Source organism: Corvus moneduloides, chromosome 20 (genome assembly GCF_009650955.1).
Source record: "Corvus moneduloides isolate bCorMon1 chromosome 20, bCorMon1.pri, whole genome shotgun sequence".
Classification (NCBI taxonomy): Eukaryota; Metazoa; Chordata; class Aves; order Passeriformes; family Corvidae; genus Corvus; species Corvus moneduloides.
Window position 1 is genome coordinate 4,141,226 of NC_045495.1, and position 14,551 is coordinate 4,155,776.

General features: G+C 41.9%; 1 protein-coding gene across 2 annotated transcripts in view; it reads right to left on the bottom strand.

Annotated features, from left to right (window-relative positions):
* TAOK1 (TAO kinase 1) overlaps positions 1-14,551 on the bottom strand; it is a 69,052-nt gene that overhangs the window by 54,303 nt on the left and 198 nt on the right. The window lies entirely within an intron of this gene.

The following is a 14,551-nucleotide window of genomic DNA, read 5'->3' on the forward strand; positions in this document are numbered from 1 at the left end:
TCCTTGTGCTTGACTGCCTCTCCACTAGAGAGAAATGTTGAGTTGATACATCATTCTGCACACACAGAAAGTAAATTACTAGATCTTTTCTTCAAGAACCTGCTTTAAAAAGTTATCTGTCTCTTTTCTGGTTTGGCAGTATTACTACTACTACTAATAATAATATTAAAATAATAATAATTACTAATATTACTAATTGTCCTGAACACAAGGGATGAAAGAGGTAGGTCAACATCTGCACCTGAAGCAAATACTTGGAACAACAATTCATAAACACGGCCCATACAGCAGGTTTAATGCCCAAGCTTTGTTCTACCTGGGTTAACTCTTACTATGAGTATTTTAAAAAATTCTTCTCTGGTACACCAACTCTTCAGCTCTCAAGTAAGAAATGCAGCACTTTTTTCTGGTCTGAAGAGAGGAGGAAAGAGTTTAAGTCACTTGAATGTATCTACTCAGTGTTACAGCATTTTGAGGACAGAAGGGTAATTTCAGCTCATGTAGAAACACATCCATCCTAAATTTGACAGAAAACTGTAATCAGAAATTGGTCTATTTCAACAGCACAAATCCAAACACTTCTATATTTCACAGGTTCTTTCTGTGCTCACACATAAAGCCACTTAATCCAGCTGTTCTCAGCAATCATTCACAAAAGCAAATGAATGAAAAAGAAATAATCAGCAACCATTTCCACTCCTACCCTTTAACTGAGGGGAACAATAATTTGACTGCTTCAGTCAATGGACAAACTATTTCCTGTGCATTTAAGCAGAAGGTTAATTGAGATATGGTGGAACATGCTCTCACACTTGGACTTTCTGAAAACAAGGTTGTCCTGCCTGCTTCAAGGACTTTGGCCTCAGCTTTTTCATTAAGTGAGGCAGGGAGCTGCCAACAGGTGACTTTTCCAAGACTGAACTGATCTTCAGGAGACATAAAGGAATAGCATTGCAAAGAAAAAGCCAATTAAATTGATTCTATTTTTCTCCTTAAGCATTCCTGCTGGCAGGGAGTGGGCTGGAAGGCTGTGTCCTGGCCTGGGCTGTGCTGGATGGCAGCACTGGCTGCTCCCAGGAGCTGTTGATCTGAAGGCAATCAGTGATTTGGTTGGTCCGAGCTCAACCACGCTGCTCAGAGCCACACCATCATGCCATCTAATGAAGGATGAGAGCTGGAGATGATTAAAGCTACTACCCAAAGCAATAACCACAAGCACAGCTGGAGCAGGACTGAGCTCTATGGTCTGAAGGGCCTCCTTAAAATGGTCTGCAAATATGCGACAGAGGGGCCTGGCTCTAGCAAGACATGAAGAAGCAAAGCATCAGGGAACAAGGACAGTCACAAGAACAGTCCCAAGAGAGCGCTGGCACAAGGGATCTTGCCAGAGAGGTGTTAGAAAATTTCAAAAATCAATCACCTACTGGTTTGTTTTGGTGTTGGCTTTGTGTTCTTTGGGGTTTTTGTTTGGTTTCCCCCCCCCCAAGAAACAGGGCTTGATATTCTTTCTCAATTTTCATTTTGGAAAATGGATGACTCACACAGAACACTACACTTCTCTTACATGACACACCTCCTAGAGACCCTCCCATACCCCTGGAGAATTTATCAAACATTTTAGACAAACCAGGAGAAGTTGGCTGCATCAGAGTTTCAATACTGGAGTGGTAAATCTTTGCAGAAGAACAGCTAAGTCAGTGAATAACAGAATCACGACCATTAACATCTTCTGCCTCGAGACTCTCAGCCCTCCTCCAGTCAGAGAACGTGGGGGCTGAAGGCTATCTCTGCTCCAGCAGCTGTTTAGAGGTAGATGTTATCAAATTCCTTCCACATCTGTTTAGATTTCAAGAGACAAGCACCCACATCACACACAAAAAAACCACCCTCACATCCTTTTGTCAGCCAGCTCTTTGAAGGGGCGCAGAGAAAGGAGGAGCTCCTCGCCCCAAGAGGCTTCCTGTGAAGGGCACAGGTAAGGTGTAACAGCAGAGTAATACAGGAAATTTTTGCACTACTGCAGTCAGCACTGCACCTTCTCTAGGGATAAATAAAATTCCGATCTCCACAATCTCCATGGCTGTCAATCTGACACCTTTTGTGAATACTAAATTCACACATACAAAGAACTTTCTCCTTTGTAGGTTTTGAAACATCTCACATGCCGTTTCCTACTGGTAACGGAACAAGCAGCATAATTTTATACCTGGCAATCTGAAGCCTCTTTCAGCAGTTTGGAATAATGGATTATGCCTTTTGTTTGTCAGTAGGAACAGGCAAATAAGAGGGGCAAAAAACAACTGCAAAGTTTCAAGCAGCAATTCCTGTATTAGAAGAAGAGCTATTTTCTGACTGCTCCTGTTGGCTAATAAACAAAGGGAATGTCAGGTGTCCATTTTATAAATTCTAAAGATCTCGGATTTTTGAACTGGGAAAGTAGGGCAACCTCCTGATACCTTGGGCAGATATATCCCTAACAACCAACCAGCAAAAAGCAAGAACTGCTCCCTCATCATGCATGCAGCTCACCCGAGCAGCCCAGCTGGACAGGGAGCTACTGAGAGCTCAACAGGCCATGCCAGGAAACACTATTTACTTTTTGGACACAAGCTATAAAGAGCAACCAAGAAGTAATTAAGGTTCTTGAACACAACGGGGCAAAGAACATCCACTCCAGTGTTGCTCACTGCCCAGAAGTTCTTATTACATCTGGACAGCTTCTCAGAGACCACCAGCCCATCCTCTCACTATCAATATTCAGTTTAGAGCCTCCAAAAGACTCAAAATGCCTCTCTGCAGATTATTTTGCAAAGTCATTCTGAATGAGGGAATATCTAAAGCTCTAGCCTGAAAAAGAATAAACCTATCCATGTTTACAGGAACTGTATTGCTCAGTATAGCTAACAAGCTGCATGAGAGCCAACCGCTGCCAGGCCACAAAAGGGCTCCCAGAAAGAAGGAAAAATTCCAATACATTTTTATATTAATATAATCCCAAAGGCTTGAATAAAAATCATCCTGGTTATATCAGCCCAGCAGTTGGTTTTGGCTGCTCCCCTGACCCTGGCTAGGGCCCAAAGGTAATCTTGGTGGGAAGCTGCTGCTAGTACTACCTTGATATCTATACAAACACCTGAAGTGTATGGGACAGTTCTCTGGTAGAAACCCACACCAGCATGGCAAGAAGACACTGTGTAGTGCTCATTTAAATATCTCCAAAATAACCAAAACCAGAGAAAGCTTATATTAAAAGATAAAAGATATATGAAACAAGGAATACTTGGATATTCATAAAGTGCCCCTATATTTGTATCTGGCACAAAACATACATCCCATCCTCCAGTAAGGCAGGAAGGAGTTATTTTTGAGAACTTGATAGTAAAAACTGAAAAGAAATAAGTCTGCTTCTCTTGCTCTCCTTTTCTATTAAGCTAATTCCTGTTGTATAAAGTCAGCTTGAAAGCTCCTTTCAAAGAAAAAGGGGGAGGGAGGAGAGGAAGAATCAGATCTGCTTGTTTTTGCATTTGACATTCAAGTCTCGTCGCCCTGTTTTGTTTTCCTGGAGGACGCAGCGGCGCAGACCTCGCAGAATGATGACATCACACCTACAAAAAAAGCCAAACCCAAACAGGAGGGAAGGAGCTCTCCCTCAAACTAGCTCAGAACAGCAGCTCTGCTTCTGGCTGCTACCTTTTGGACAACTCAAAACTCAGTGGGTCTGGGGGTAACCAAATATTCCCTTCAGACCCCTGGCCCATGTGAGCAGCCCACGAAAATGGGGAAGGTGACAGTCCTGCTCCTTTCCAGGCCAGGCAAAATCAAGTTAAGAGGTGTTTAGCTACTGTTCCCCTCTAGAGATACCTTGAATACTACATTGTTTTATGCCTGTTTATACATGTTTTATTGTTGGTTAGGAGTTACACAGGCAAGTGGCTTTTACCATGATGAAACAAAGCAAAGTACAGCATGTTTAAGTCGCTCAGTAAACTGGAAGCTGCTCTGTCTGCAATGCTTTATAAAGTTATTCTTCCATATGAAGTAAGAATTCTGAGCAGCATCTTTCCTGCAGAGCAAGGAGCCATGCTGCACCAGGGACGCAGGAACTGCTAGGCGTGCACACATGCAGAGTGCAGCACCTGCACAGGATAAAAACACTCCTCTTGTGGTGAAGAAGTGTTCATACCCTGTATTTACTAAAACTCCAGAAAGGCCCTTGCCAGAACATGTGCACTCACAGCTCCACGTCACAAGGAGATTTACCTTTCACGTAATATCTGAACTCAACACATTGACATGATTGGCAAGCTGAGAAATAACAGGCTTTAAGTGAGAAATACCTGCCAAATCTTGGAAACAAATCTCCATTTAAGACACCAAACTAGATAGCACACAACCACTCTCCTTGCTTCTAACAATTTATGACTTAATTTTCACAACAACAAAAAAAATCAGGAAAGAAACACAGAGAATTACAGAAGTGGAAGTCACTAAATATCCAGCGGTCATATGGTTCCACTTATAGCAACTGAACAGCACAATGGTGGCAAAGCATTCGACTGCTTTTGCTGTGATTTTTTGGTAACTGAACATGAAACTACGAAGACTGCCATATCTACCTTATGTACATCTCTTGTACGTAAGTACAAGCTCAATTCAGACAGAACACTAATAATTCCTCAAAGCAGCAAAACAAACCTAGCCTTGCTATTAACTTAGGGACAGTGCTCCAACAGGAACATCAGCTAACCAGGGTTTATTCTCAGATTTTGTCCAGAAAAATATTTTTTAAATATGCCCTCATAGAGGACTCTCATGCCTCCCCTGAATTCAAAAGTCTTGTTATTACTATTCATTAAATACTAGGAAAAAGGTTCTTCATCCAGAGGGTGTTCGGGCACTGGAACAAGCTCCCCTGGGAAGCAGTCACAGGCTGAGTGCTCAAGAAGCATTCAGACAATGATGTCAGGCACATGGTGGGATTCTTGGGGCCACAGGAGTCGGACTTTGATGATCCTTGTGGGTCTCTTTCAACTCAGAATATTCTGTGATCATCTACCTTGAGAAATCCTCTCATAACAATGGCTGATTTCAGATCAAATGCAAGTACAGATTTCTGTAAAGCAACTGATCTTTTCTATAGAATCTGACTTTCAACAGTAAAACAGTAAGAGCATTCCAGTGTCTATCTAAAGATCTCAATCTCCTGCCCCAGTGATTAAAAGGAAGGAAAATGAGACAAGCAACTGCCAGTAAGGAAGCATCAAAAGCAGGTGGTTACTCCAATCCAAGAAGGAATTCTGCTTCTAAGTTTGAAGTCTGAGCTCTGTTGTCTTGGATGGGCCCAACGGAGCGTGCCGAGTCCTGCTGCGTTGACTCTGGAGACCAGTCAGGACAGTCGGACAATGACCATCTCTGTAATTTTCTGTTTACATATTTACAGAACGTATTTAAGTGGTGAGACCGTATGTGTCATGTCCTTAGAAATGCTAATCACAGGCATGAAATCACATACAGAAAACCCCTAAATCAGCAGGTGCTTGGTGCCTCCAAACCAGAAAATAAGCAGACAAGTAGAATCACAACTCGCACCATCCTCTCCTTCCACTCATGCTCCTCCGTATCATCCTTGTTTCCCCAACACCTATGTAAATAGGTAGGTAGATTTTGCAACAGGCATGATAAACAGGTACGAACTACTTCAAACCAGCACAGGTAACATTCACTTCAAAGCTGAAAGCCCCTTTTGGAGAAAGCTTGCTAAATTTCACATTCCATGTCTGTGGCAACATGAAAAAAAATCCCTCAGAAAAAAAGAAGGTCCCAAAATATCGAGCACTTTCACACAGGTACTCAAATTTCAAGGTTTTAGTGCTTTTTGGGGGTTATTCTAGTTTAAAAGAATGACTGAAGCAACAAAAGTCTTAGTTTTACTATTTTCAGGTAAGCCTCAGCTATTTTTCTGCATAGATACGCCTTAAATTAATCCCCACACTGCACACCTCTCTGCAGAGACAGGTACAGTAGAATCTAGAACAGATTAAAGTTACTGGTGATGAGCTGAGCAGTGGCTCACTCTGCAATGCTTGTGGGTTCCGACAGGCACAGGGGCTGGAAGCTCCTCTTCCTTCCCAGGGCATCAGGTGAGAACCCTTTCAGCTTTTTACAGCAGTGTGCATTTGCATTACACAATAACTAGATCCTGAAGAAAAGGTGAGATTCAGCTGTGGCAGAAGACCGCACAAACAGGGTGAAAAGATACACTCTGCCTCCACAGATCTCCATAAAAATGTCCAGACAATACCCAAGTCTTGCAATTTTATGTGCACATGAATATTTTTTACTTAGATGGGCAGTCCCCAGTTATCCCTGTGCGTGCTGACTCCAAAAATGAAAAAGCTTCGTTTGTTTTTCATCAAGTTCAGGGACTGATTTACAATGCATTAAAAGCCATTTTCAGATTTATGTAAAGATAAAAATCAGCAAAAAGTCACATTATAGTAACAAAGAATATTAAGAATTCCAAGATCTAGGCAGCTCATTCATGACCAGCATTAAACTGCCATTACGGTAAGAAAAATCTACATAGTGCTCCTATGATGAAACAAGAAACCCCATCCCCTGCATTTTCAGCAGGTCAAGCAGACTTTCAGAGGGAGATCTGTGACAGTGGTGCTGCTGAACTTTGAGGTCTGTGTTGCTCCACTACACCCCACAGGCAAAGCAGCATCCCCTACACTTCTGCTTCCACCTTACAACCTGGGAGGGACTGATGCTAACTGAGGACCCCATCACCAGCCATGCTCAGTAAATCACTCACTTCTCCACCTGTATTTCAGTATCCCCACCTTATAAATGTGGAAAATAAACACGCATTTATCATCCACTTGAAATACCTTGAGATTTGTGGATGAAATTCAGAGTGGGGAATTACTACTATTATCCTGCCAATTCAAAGAAAAGTATAAAACCATCACACATATAATATTTCTTTGTTATAGCTTAAATTTCTATTTGTGTATTAATATTTCATTTCTCATATTAATATTAATTATAACTATTTCTGTTTAAACATAAAGTATTTGTAAATCTACAAAAAAAATTGTTATTATATCAATTTGCAGTCTCTAGAGTAATTCATTTTCAGTATCAGAGATTCCCACAGCAATGGGAAGACTATTCAGATGAGGATCACACACCCTGGTGCTGGACCAGCCACTGTGGGAAAACTCCAGAGCCCTACATGACGGCCCACCTGCACAGTGGCCCACAATTACCAACTCCTGTAACAAGGGATAACATAAGAGACTTAAAATAATGTGCTAATTAGTATTTTCAAGAGATAAGGGCCATTCAAGAAAAAGCACTAAAATACGTGGGAAGATTTAGGAGGCTTTTCCAAAATATTTTTTAAAACTGGGCATCAAAAATTCACTGTCAAATTTTTTATTCAATAAACTAGCAAATAATTCTTTAAGTGTTCTTTATGTCTTTGTGACTAATTATGAGCTAGTGAAGGTAAATCATGTACTTTATAAGTAAACTATTTTCATGTTAGTCTAGTATTCAAAGCACTCTGCTTGTTGTCGTCAAATCAGGAACAAATCTTTTGCCCAGTCTTGTTTTTGCAAATAAATTTACATCATCAGTATTGCAGTGAAATTAAAGCAATGGTGAGGATGAAGACTTCCTTCTTCCAAAACATTTTATTTTGGATAAAAAAAACCATGTATACAGACCTCTTCTTAAGTACAGATAATCTTAATATTTTGGTCCCTGTGCTCTGTCCTCCCAGTCAGCAACAGAAATGTTGAATTCTCTGGTCAGTTCAGGACATCTGTGTAGGTTGATCTGGTAAGAATGTGGTCAACTACTGAGCTAGCAGCTGACAGCAACATCTTCTGAGAGCTGGAGAAGGAAATATCTCCAGTGATTGTCATGCAATCACCTAAATTCAGCCCAAGCATTCTCACTGAGCCCTCTTCTCCCACCTCCATGGGCACTCCAGCTTGTACAAATCTGGCCACTTGAGGTGGCTTTTGGAATGGAGATGCTCTAGGATTTCTTTGCCCATATATTGTGCCAAATGAAGGGAAAAATAACCTTCCATCACTCACAAAAGACAGATGATCAGCATTCAGATGGGTTCGCCTGCATTCTTGCTGCAAAACGGGCAGGTCCCAGCAAGAATTAACAGGAGGTTCTACCACACACCTCCAGCCAGAAACTAACCTAGTTTTAAACACTTCAAAGCATGTGTTAGAGGGGGGTTTGTGTGGAAAGGGAAGAAGGAAAATTAAGCCAAAAACACAGGTAAGAGTTCAAGGTTTGCCTATACGGCAATTAACCCATAATAAAAATGGAGCTTGGCATTCTTTGCAAGGCACTGCCTCTGAAATGTATCATTATTTCCTTCCCCACTCTGACATGCACTTCTAGGAGACAGCAGGATTTTTTGTCAAGGCCAAGGTTACCCTCTTTTTTAACTATGGTTGCAAGCCTTCATAAAAACCCCAATCTAAGAGCGTGGCTGCATACTCAGATGTACCAAGCAAGTAAAAAGTGGGGTTCATACCAGTTCAGCTGATGCCAGGGAAAATCATATCACTGCTCCTTAGTCTTTATGGGTGGCAAAACCATATTACTGCAGTTAGTCCAGTACGTAACTCTCAAGACAAGACTTCAATATGCAAACACTAATATAAAAAGCCCAAGGAGATATGAAGGTGGTAGATTTAGAGGCAGAAGATCATGTGCTGTGCACAGACCCTGTGTTCTGTTTGACCCTCAAAGAGGGAGGCATCTTACCTAGGGGTACAGGGCCAAATCATACCAAAATAGATTTGAAACCCAGGGTTTAACTAGTTTGCTATCTAGGCCAGGAAACAGTTCTGGAACACATTTAACACAGTTTAATCGCATCAAATCACGGCTGGCCCAGAACTGATTTTAACAACTGTCAACTGCTCCTTGGAACAGGCAAAGCCAAAAGAAGATCACAGCACACAGTTTACAAAGAGCACGGAGACAACCCAAACATCCAGAGCAGCAGCAGCAAAGCAAGGCACAGTCAAATCCCATGATCTTTATTCAGATTGGGTTACAAGGAAGTGGGAACTGGGAGGAGTTAACGTTAGTGACAACTGCAAGCCAGAATTAAGGGAGAAACATGTTGCACTGCCACCAGGACACAGCTTGAGAAATCCTAATAACTGATGGAGAAAGTTACTGCACTACTTACTGGATACCCGTGGCCTATTTGAGAAACAGCACTATCAAAAATAACCTCTCCTCTCATCTCGGCTGGGGAGGGAGGGACAGTCACCAATTAAAAGGGGACTGAGATGGGAAATGAGAACTGCATATTAAGAATGGTGAAGGAGGAAAAAATAACAAACATGTGCAGTAGCACATGAGATTCTTTCCAAGAAATCTCAGTACAACACTTCTCTGGGCATGGGCTCATGGGTCTGTTATTGCCCTTGAGCAGTGGAATGTCAGGGAAGATTGCTGGGCGCTTGGAAAACAGACTGAACACATGGATGAGGAGCAAGCCAGAAGTGTTACAAGAAATGGTCCCTACCCTTTCAATATACTTGTACTTGCATATTCCACTTCCCCATGCTCCCTGATCCCAAAGCTTTCCAGAGGTTAGAAATCAGCCAGACCACAGTGAGCTGAAGTTGAACCAGCAACACAAAGGGAAGACCTGATCCTAAGGACCTAACCCCTCAAAATCTGTGTCTAGTGGTGCTCAACAAATGGCTGAAGGCTAAAGGGAAGAAAAAGAAGTTTTAAAGTTTAGATGAACTAAGTGAAAGGCTGAAAGTAACTTTATTCACATTTTAAGAATTCAAGTGTAATACATATTGGCTTTTGGTCTAAAGCTACAAGCAAAAATCCCTGAGATTAACAGTAAACATCAAAATTTTCAAATATGGGTTGACAAAGCTGACATGCAATAAAAGCTTCCAACGAAACTCACAGGCACTGCTCCCCCACATTCTGATAAGAGGCTGCCCTGTAAACACGCTGCACTCAATAAGCATAAGAGAAAACTGTTTTTATAAAACTACATCTCACTCTAAAGAAAATATTTGCATGGCTGTAGCCAGGAGTGTAATAAGGGTCACTGGAAGATCACAGGCACAGAAAACTGAAGATCCTGCCAGTTTTAGAGTTTTGTGACTTTTACTTTTTTCCCTCAAGATCCAACTTTTCCCCCAAACAAAACATTTCCAGCCTTTTCCATCCTAAGGACAATACTCAATATGTAAATCTCATGCTGTCACCCCATCCTGACCTCTAAAGAAAAATCAAAACTGCTTCTAGCCAAGCAATACAGCAGGCAAAACTTCGAGCTACTGTCCAGTTGTATTAAGAAGCCATTATCACTCTAACTCATGTTGGACTGTCCTCACCTATCCCTAAGAGAAAGAAAACTTCACCTCCAAGCTATAGGTGTGTAACTAATGCTGCAGATCTGTCCTCGGCAAGCTCTGATTAAACTGGAGAAACTTCTCTGTTTAGACAAAACTTATTGCTGCTTTGGCAATTTCATGCTGTGTTTACAGTGGCTACCTTGCCTTTTCTTCTGGCAAAGAAACAAAGATTTAGGAGAATGTGAAAAAAAAAAAAAAAAAGTCAAGAATAATAATGCACTGATTTCTGACCAAGTATTAGAAGTTCCTAATAGTTTCCCTTTCACTGTCATTTCAGTCATCACCACATATTTGTTCAAAAATTGCTTTAAAAACCATGTTTGGAGCCCCCACTGTGCTGGCTAATATCCATTGTGTTTCTAAGGGCCTTCAGAAAGTATTCCCTCCTCCATGTTCTGTACTGTAAATGAGCTCAGATCACCAAGCTGACACTTAGACAAGGAGGAAGGAGTAGTGTATAAAAGCCAACTCTGCTTTTAAACAGCTCTCTATCTTTTCCTACTATTTTCTGCACACTTCTTCCCCTCAGACACTTTGCATTTCACCTCTGATTTAATATTTTTATATTTTTTCACAGGAAGGACTCTTCCTCTGGAACTTCACATGAGGGGATTAGTGATTTTCTGACCCTTTGTCCATTGAATTTTTTTCAGTCTCTTCTCCACAGAGAAATCAATGTATGATCAGCAATGCCTCAGCATGTTAAAGGACAATAAAAACAAAGAATCCTGAAACCTAACCACTACAAATTTGGCAAAAACTGCCACCAGCCACCTCTGTCTCTAAACCTCATCACTGGCTGTGATGGTGCATCCCAGTCCCTAACCTCACCTCACTATGCACTGAACCATTTCAGATCACCAAGCTGGCACAAAATTGTATTTTTCCTTAGGTTAGCTTTCTGCTGGTGCAGGATCAAAGACCAGAGCCACTGGAATGACACACATGGAGAAGCAGGTGGAGGACAGAACTGCACACCTCAGTCAACTTCCAGCGTCAAGGGAAATCACCAGAGAGCACCAGGCTGCACCGGGGCTTCATCCTGCACCTCATCCATCCAGGACGAGCACTTTGTGCAGAAGAGTAGGACACATTCACTATTATAAAAGAAAGGACAGATGTGGGTCTCAGAAGGTATTAAATCATCCTGCTCTGTGCTGTTACAGGCAAGCTTGTCCCAAGCGTGGTTAAACAGAGGAGGACATGTGTCAGCCATAACTGAAACCCTGCTGTCAGACCCAGGAAACTTTCCAATTCAGACATGATTCTATCCCAGGGTTGAAGTTCAGCTCTTCCCTTTGTCCAGGTTCACAAGAGGAAATAAAAGTAAAATCCTTGACACTACACAGCATAACTGAACAGGAAAAATGTAATGGTCACCCAGCACCACTGCCATTCAGAAGGCAAGAGCCCGGCTCACCCCTGGTAACACCAAAGATTTTTATAATTTCTAGTATGCACTTCAACCTAACAGTATGTTGTTTACATGATTTAGATGTGAACAGGAACACAACAGAAAATGCTTCTAAGAAAGGATCTTACTGATTATGAGAGTGTTCTCCAAAATACACTGAGAATGAAATAAGACAAGTGGTATTTACCATTGCTTCCTTACCACTTCTGGATCACAAAGAGAGCCAGAGTAACCCTAATTATTTCCTTACTTGACGAAATACCTATACCGTCAAAAAACTTCTATGAGGCTTATTTTGCAAATGACCTTACTCCCTAGTAAGTTAGATCAGAAGCATATCCTTGCAGAAGTGACAGACATGAGAGACAACAGCAGCAGTACATCTAGTCTGTCTTTGCTAGAAAGAGAATTGCACCTGAAAACCAAGTACCTGGAAACCACCTAATGTTCAGTTGAGTATGCAAGGGTCATCTCAAAGTGGCACTCACTACTGCAGAGTCAGCTACCTACAACATCTTTAAAACAAATCTCTGAAATTGCTGCCATATCTATTGTTCTCTACAAAACATCCTCATTACAGGAAATCCACTACTAGGATACATCTGAAGATGTAATTATTAGTGTGATATTTGCTTCTCTTCTAATGAATGTCACCAAGCATAAAACCTAAGACTGTCTTACAACTCATTAAAACCTTGTTATTCTGGAGAAAAAAGCTGGTGAATAGAGCTAGAGATGAAAACTGCAGAATCGGAAATGTTATTTAGCTGGAAGTAAACATTTAAAGTTCTTCAGTTTAGTTTACTCTGGAATTTAACAGCAGGACATAGATAACTTTTTCAAGTAGTCTAACTTGAGGCCTAAGCCACCTTATCTGTACATAATTTTAATGCCAACATCTGGTCCTGTACAGGCAACACTTAATTCAGTCTAGTTAAAAAGAAAAGTAACATCAAACTATCCAAAGAGTTTTTACTTCAGGCAGTTATGTTTCAGCAGGATTAAACTTAAAATTAAGCTGTTCTACCACAATCACCTTCTCTTCAGTTAACAGAGGAGAAAAACATCCTCTCAAGTTCAAAGGACAAATTAAGGTTCAAGTTTATCAATGTATTTCAGTCTACAGATAAAAGGAAGAAGAGTCCTAAAAATGGCAAACATACCAGTCAGAACTAGGCCAATGCTGTGGAGAATCTAATATGAAGGCTCAAACCAATCGTTGATTAGGTTTGCCCTTGGACATAAGTAGCAAAAACTATGACACACTAACTATGAGGAGGCACAAAGGCAAGGAAAATGTAGGCTCAAAGTAGGCTCAAGAAAAACATACCCAAAAGGGTATTTATTGCAACAGAAGTTGTTATTCTGTAATCCTGAAAGATGAAAACAAACCTTCCCTAGTGTCAAAATGTATCAGTTCTCCACGGTTCTCACTATTATATGCTATCTACTAAAGCTTCTTTTCAGACACTGAAGATCTGAACTATATTGTTCAATTTTATATACATATATATATGGGGTGGTATTTTTGAAACGTTTCATCTGAAGCATTCCAAGCTGATAACCTTTATCCAAACACATAAAACAAGAGCCATGTCAAACACACTATAAATAGCATTAATAGTAAGGAATCAATAACATCCAAACCTTTAGGTAACATCTTATTAATCCGCCCTTGGCATGCATGGGCACACTGCTGTAAGGGCTCTCAAAAAGCAATAGTCAAAGGTGAAGGACACAATTTCTTCAACTAGTTAATGCAACTGCTATTTAACCAACACAGCCACTAAAATGCCACCTAATGAAATACTCCCTACCATGATAACCAGCAGAGACAAGCACGATAAACATGAAACGTTTCTCTAAGAAAATATATTAAAAGTCCTCAGGGCTGTTACCGATCTGTCATAATTTTTTCCGAAGGCATGTAAAGATCTACATTTGACAACAACCATTTTAATCTCTGGTTCTCCCCCCTCCCCCCCCATTTCTTGTACCGCGCCCAACACAATGGTACAACTGCATCTCCCAGGTATCGCCTTGATATTTATTTCTGCTTTCACAGTGACAAAGGTGAACTCTGATGCTCCAAAGATGCTTGCAGCAAAGCGGGGTGAGAGATATTTCTAACGACATACCCACACGCGGGTTACAGAAATCCAGCCTCCATGAGATGTTTTAATCTGACAAATTAAAATGGTTGGGAAACGCTATTTGGGTAACGGAATCGGCCGCCACATGCATTGCTGAGGGGGGAGCAATAAAAGGTCTTTAAAATAGGTCACTTTCAGCCAAATCCCACACCAGCACCGAACAAAATGGTATATACACTGAAAACTCACTGCTTGGGGAGGAGCGACGGGCAGGGAGGAAAAAGAAAATAAAAGGGTGAAAAAAATAAAAGGGCAGAAATCCCAGCGGGTCTCCGAGGGACCCCCGACCTCCCCGGGGGTCGGGGCTCGGCCGGCGAAGCCCCCGGGGGAGCCGCAGACAAAAAGGGCCGCGGCGCTGGGCACGCCTGGCCGCGGGGCCGGCCCCGGCCCCAGCCCTGGGCCTCCGGCGGCCCCTGACAGCGGGGAACACCCCTCCGCCCGCGGCCGCCCCTCCGCGGGAAGCGCCATTTCGCCGCCCGCTCCCCCGCCGGTGCTCGGCGGCGGCGGCCCCGACCCTGCGGCACTGCCGCAGAGCGCGGCGGGGG